The sequence below is a fragment of the Neofelis nebulosa genome, chromosome 8, assembly GCF_028018385.1.
Source record: "Neofelis nebulosa isolate mNeoNeb1 chromosome 8, mNeoNeb1.pri, whole genome shotgun sequence".
Lineage (NCBI taxonomy): Eukaryota > Metazoa > Chordata > Mammalia > Carnivora > Felidae > Neofelis > Neofelis nebulosa.
Genome location: NC_080789.1, coordinates 39,040,737 through 39,047,555, shown reverse-complemented (window position 1 = coordinate 39,047,555; position 6,819 = coordinate 39,040,737). Strand labels below are relative to the sequence as shown.

The window sequence follows — 6,819 nt, the reverse complement described above, 5'->3', positions numbered from 1 at the left end:
AATTATGCAGCTGATACTCTGTTTAAAAGGAATTCCAGTGGTCACCCCCACTTCAAAATATCAGTGGGTATTTCTGCCAGCACAAAGGCTGACACTGCAATTTTATACCGGCTTGCTCTTCATTTTATCAGGGAGTACCTTTGTATGAGTCTCTATAACTCAAATATATAAACCAAGTCCCTATATAATGTGATCTCTAACTTGTTCTTGCAGTTTAATGTACATCTCTCTGAAAGTATTGGATAATTTACAGTGCTTAGAAAAATCTTCACTATTTGCTTTAAATGTTAGGCCTAAGAGTGATTTTCCTTCTTCTACATTTTCTTTGTTAAATGGGAATTCATTCTGTAGTAGAAAAAAGAAACTTTGTTAAATAAAGAAGACATCGTAAATTCTCTGTGTGAAAAACATTTGATACTAGAATTGGGTAAAGTTGAATGACAATACTCAGATTGGGGGTTGGCAGAACACAAGAATGGAATAGAATGGAATACAATAGAAAAGTATTCTGAAGGCCTAGAAGTTCTTTAAATCACTCCTGGTTGTTTTTTTTTAACATGAGAAAATTAAGTTTGGAGAAGTTAAGCTTAAGTTTTAAGTTGTCTTCCAAACTTTAAATAACCCGTTCCCTCTGTTTTAACTTTTAGTTATGCTTGGTTTTGCCAAAGATAGTCATTTTGTTATGATTGTATTTTTGTAGATGCCTATGAATATTATGGTGGAGAGTGCCTCCCATGCGGTTGGTGATAGTATTTTGGAGAGATTTTGCCAGCTCTTTGTTTTACATGTTTCTTTCTCCATGTTTATAGCTCTATCTATGTGTAAGTCTGTATCTACTTTTTAAGCTGGAAGCCACAGAGAGAAATGTGTTTTATATTGGAACTCAGCACACACACATACACACATACGTGCACATACAACTAAAAGCTTTTTCTTCTCTTTGCTTATCTTCTCTACTCTTCAGTTCTATTTTATTTTTTTCTATATAATTTAAGACCCTAGTCCCAACCCACTGAAATGATTTTACAACCCACTTAGGGGTCTCAACTCATAATTAGAAAAGAAGGCATGATTTTGGGGAAAATATATCATTGGCTAATGAGGAAAACCTATAATTGCTCCAGGCACTTTGGTGGTTACTGTCATAGATTCAACCCATTCTCTACTCCTCAGCTAGATAGGCAATGACCCTGGGTTTGATCTCAAATAGCATTTGTTATCTCCTTATCTCTTCATTCTTTGTGTCACTAATTGTCTGGATTAAGCTGATCGTGCCAGAAAAAATAGTCACAAGTTCTTGAAGCCCTCACTGTATAGTATAAGCTGTAAGTATATGCTTATAGCTATATGACTCTAGGTTTCAATAGCCAGAGAGAGGGAAATTAAGAGAGAGCCAAGTCCCATACTTCATTCACCTGTGAGGTTCAATCATCAGTCCAAAGTTCTCTTAGAGATTTCAACAAACTGTAAAGGCCTTAATCCTTCCACTACATTAAAGTCACAGGAATCCTGCAGAAGTTAATGGTTTTAGATGGAACTATAGCTTAAAGTCTTTCAGAATACATACCATAGTTTTCCTACTATTTATTCATTAGACAGCATCACTATGTTGAAATTCACAGTAGGGAACAGCTCTTGTTTTTGCCAACTCAGTATCTGTGAAATCTTCCTCTGGTAATATAGTAACTCATGTTTCCTCTTGGGTACCATCTTTCCTGTCCCCTCTGTTCTTGCAGTGTGAGTCATGAAATCGGGGACCAATTTCCAGCCCTGTTTGCTGGATTTTGCTATACTTTCCTCCCTACTGCTGATTGCAATTGAACCCCAAAACATATGCAACCTCACGCTAACCTTCAGGATACTCAGGAGAGGTAACAGTAATCTAAAGAATTCTACAAGGTAACATCAGGATTTTTCTCCAAATTGGTTTCTGACATTGTGCCTCTCTTCTTTAAAAAAAAAATTTTTTTTTACATTATTATTTATTTTTGAGAGACAGACTCACAAGAGAATGAGACACAGAATCCGAAGCAGGCTCCAGGCTTTGAGCTGGCAGCACAGAGCCTGATGCAGGGCTCAAACTCATGAACTGTGAGATCATGACCTGAGCAGAAGTCAGATGCTTAACCGACTGAGCCACTCAGGCACACCACCTCCATTCTAATAATGGGCCACCCACCTTAAAACCTGGGCCCTGAGTCACTGCATGTAATTTGTCCCTGAATATCTGACGCATTATCTTCTTGTTTGGTCCTGGAGACTTAGCTTGTGACTGCATCACTTGTCTGTCTACTGCTGACTTGACTTAACGGCCTCTCTTAGCTTTTCTTTAAGCTCCTGGAGGACTGGTCTGGACCCATTAGGCATTTCTTGGTTAGGAGTGTTCCTATTTCCTTGAAAAGGCCACCTGATGGACTACTTTCCCGGGCTACCACCTACTGTTTGTTGCAATGTTTCAGATACCCAGCATTGTCTTCTCACTGGGCTCTCAGAATCTGTTCCAAATGTCTGCCCCACTCCCATGGATGAGTCTGTTATCAGAGCTGAGACCCTCTTTTTTTTCCTTGCTCTTAACCATATCTGGTGAATTCTCAAGATAGATGAAACTAACTTTTTGTTATCTTTCCCCATGTCCAACATAGTATCTTGTTCAGGAAATTGTTGAATAAGCATGTGCATATGAAAATTAGTATCACTTATCACAGTTGTCATTTTGTTTAGGGAGTCAGACTCACAAAAGGAAAATGTGTACCTTGGAAACTTCTCTGTGGGAAAAACTTGGGAAGAATGAGTCTACTTCTTCAAGATTTATTATGAAATAATAAAATTATGTAGCAAGAGAGAATGCAGGACAAAATACTGCTGTAATTGCTTTAAATGCAGCATCATGGGCTATTTGCATTTTTGCCAATTCTGCTTAAGCACCAGAATATTAAAACTAGCTTTCAAGGAGCTCCCTGTCTCAGCACAAAGGCAGGCATGCAAACAAATAATTGGAATATAATGTAATGGTGGAGAAGTGGAATGAGAGACAAACTATCTAAGTGAGCCATGAAGGCTTCACAAATGGGGGTAAGAATTCACTGGATGGAGAGGAAAAGAGAGGCATTGCAGGCAGAGAATAGCTTGAGCAAAGGCACAAAGTTGTGAAAGTGCCAGGCATGCTGAAGGAATTAGCGAATGGCCTACTGTGGCTCCAGAACAACACATATTGGGAAAGGGGTGCTGGGGTGAAGTGACGAGAAACCTAAGTTGGGACGAAGTGATGGGAGAACTTTATAGGTCAGGCAGAGGATTTTGGACCTGATCTTAGCAGAGTTTTAAGTGTTTCAATTTCAATAAAAAATTTAATATGACAAATGTTCACAACCTGAATTTTTATGTCCCTGTGAAACAGGCCCTTTGTAAAATAGACATGTGGAAATGATTGATTTCTCTGCTGAACACAGCCGTTATTTCTACTCGTTCCAATGTTTCTCATGTGATAATACTGCTTCCTTGTATTACCACCTTTCCAGTGCTGTTCAGTTGTTTCAAGTTGTGATCACTACACATTCATCTATCACAAGACCCATAAAGAAATCAAATCCCCTTGGTATTCCTTGGATATGTCTGCTACTGTTCAATTTCAACGATAACTTCTTATTCTTAAATTTTTTCAACGCAGAAGGGTGGGTTTTGCTCATGGTGTCTGTTTAGTGGGCCTAGAGCGGCCTTGAAATGGAAATCATGGTCTCCTTCACACGCCTGCAGCAACATCAGAGTTTTTTAGAGGAAAGTGGCTTGGATTCTTCCAACAATCTTCCTTCCAGGCTAATCTACCTGGGACACTCAGCCCTGGGTCTTGTTAGAGGAAACTGTTGCCCTCTGGGTCATTGCCACCTCTCACTCACGCTCTTCAACCTTAGCTAAATCATTCATCACATGCCCCCCTTTATTTTTTAATTTTATAAAAAAAATTTTTTTTTTACATTTTATTTATTTTTGAGAAACAGAGTGAGACAAACGTGAGTGGGGGAGGGGCAGAGAGAGAAGGAGACAGAATCTGAAGCAGGCTCCAGCCTCTGAGCAAGCAGTCAGCACAGAGCCTGATGTGGGGCTTGAACCCACAAACTGTGAGATCATGACCTGAGCCGAAGTTGGACGCTCAACCGACTGAGCCACCCAGGTGCCCCTCACATGCCCCTTTTAGATTCCACGTCAGAGATTGCATTTAAATCTGTAGACCACTTTGGGTAGTACTGACATTTAACAATATTAATCCCTGCAGTCAATGAATACAGGATGTCTTCCTATGTGTTGTGTCTTGTTTAATTCCTTTCAACAATGTTTTGTAGTTTTCAGTATAAAAATCTTTCACCACTTTAGTTAATTTACTCCTAAGTATTTCATTCTTTTTGGTTCTGTTATAAATGGAACTATTTTCCTAATTTCCTTTTCAGATAGTTCACTGGCCGTGTATAGAAACACAAAATTTTTGTATGTTGATTTTGTATCCTGCAACTTTACCAAATTTATTTATTAGTTCTAACAGGTTTTTTTTTTTTTTTCTCTTTTTAATAGGGTCTTCAGGGTTTTCTATTTATAACATCATGTTGCCTGCAGACAGGAGCCATTTTACTTCTTTCTTTCCAAATTGGGTGCCTTTGATTTCTAGTTCTTGCTTAACTTCCCTGGCTAGGATTTTCAGTTCGATGTTAAGTAGAAGTGGTGAACTGGGGGTGTTCCTTGCCTTGTTCATGATCTTAAGAGAAAAGCTTTCAGTTTTTCACTACTAAGTATGATGTTAGCTGTGAGCTTGTCATATATGGCCTTTATTATGTTGAGGTACATTCCTTCTACACCTACTTTGTTGGGAGTTTTTATTATAAAGCATTGTTGGATTTTTTCAAATGCTTTTTCTGCATTTTTTGAGATGATCATATGCTTTTTTATTCTTTATTCAATTAATGACTTTTTAATTCATTAATTAACTCATTAATTGACTTTTGTATATTGAACATGCTTGTTTTCCAGGGATAAATCCCACTTGGTCATGCTGTATAATCATTTTAATTGCTGCTGGATTAGATTTACTAGTATTTTATTGAGGGTTTTTGCATCTGTATTCACCAAGAATTTTGGCATGTAATTTTCTTGTGGTGTTTTGTCTGGCTTTGGTATAAAGGTATTGATTGATAGCCTCTTGAAATGAGTTTGGAAGGGTTCCCTCAATTTTTTTTGGAAAGGTATTGGCATTAATTTTTTAAATGTTTGGTAGAATTAATCATTGAAGCTATCTGGTTCTGGGCTTTTCTTTGTTGGGAGGTTTTTGATTACTGATTCAATCTCTTTACTGGTTATAGGTCTGTTCATACTTTCTATTTCTTTATGATTTAGTCATAGTAGGTTGTATGTTTCTATGACTTTGTCCATTCTTCTAGCTGATCCAATTTGTTGGCATATAATTGTTCATAGCAGTGTCTTATAATTCTTGTCATTTCTGTGGTATCAGTTGTAATGTCTCTTCTATCATTTCTGATTTTACTTATTCAAGCTTCTCTCTTTTTTTTTAGTCTAGCCAAATGTTTATCAGTTTTGTTTATCTTTTCAAAAAACAACACTTAGTTTTGTTAATTTTTTTCTTACTGTTTTTCTATTTTCTATTTTGTTTATTTCTGCTTTTTGTTGTTTCCTTCCTTCTGCTACCTTTGGATTTAGCTTCTTCTTCTCTTTTAGCTCCTTGAGGTATAAAGGACATTGTTTATTTGAGATCTTTCTTCTTTTTTAATGTAGGCATGTATCACTATGAACTTGTGTTTTAGTAATGCTTTTGTGGTGTCCCATAAATTTGGTGTGTTGTGTTTTTGTTTTTGTTTGTCTCAGGTATTTTTCTAATTTCCTTTTTGATTTCTTCTTTGAACCAGTGGTTGTTCAAGGGTATGTTGTTTAATTTTCACATTTGTGAATTTTCCAATTTTCCTTTTTCTTTTGATTTCTAGTTTCATTTCATTGCTGTCAGGAAAGATATATGGTATTATTTCAATCTTCTTAAATTTGTTAAGACTTGTTTTTTGACCTCACATGTGATCTAACCTGGAAAAAAGATTTGTGTGTGCTTGAGAGGAATGTGTATCTATTGTTATTGGATGCAATGTTCTGTACATGTGTTAGGCCCACTTGCTCTATAGTGTTATTCAAGCCTTCTATTTCTTTCTTTATCTTATGTGAAGATGTTCTTGTTCATTATTGAAAATGGGGAATTGAAGTCTCCTACTATTGTTGTATTTCTGCTTATTTCTCCCTTCAGCTTTGTCAAAGTTTAGTATATATACTTAGGTGCTCTGACATTGGGTACATATATATTTCTAATTCTTGTATCTTCCTTTTATGATTATATAATGTCCTTCTTTGTCTCTTGTGACTATTTTTCACTTAAAGTCTACTTGGTCTCATGTAATATTGCCTCTCATATTCCCTTTTAGTTATTGTTTGTACCAACTTCCTATCCTTTCACTTTTGGCTTCTATGTGTCCTTAAATCTAAAATGGCTTTCTTGTAGACAGCATATAGTTGGGCTTTATTTTTAATCCACTTAGCCACTTTATGTCTTTTGATTGGAGGTATAGTCCGTTTCATTTAAAGTAGTCATTGAGAGGGAAGGCTTTATAACTACCATTTTGTTAGTTATTTTCTTTTAAGATAAGTTAAACAGTTACAAAATCAATGGAGCGGACACTTTTGTGAGTTATAATAAAAATGAATTACTAGGGAAATGAGAAAAAAACCAAACATGAAAAATATAAGCCCTAATTGCTATATCAAATTAGTATAAAAGTT

The 6,819-nt window shown here is 36.3% G+C and overlaps 1 pseudogene; it reads right to left on the bottom strand.

Moving 5' to 3' along the window:
• Positions 1-3,378: 3,378 nt before the first annotated feature.
• LOC131483798 (small nuclear ribonucleoprotein G-like) lies at positions 3,379-3,686 on the bottom strand (annotated as a pseudogene).
• Between the last annotated feature and the right edge of the window lie 3,133 nt (positions 3,687-6,819).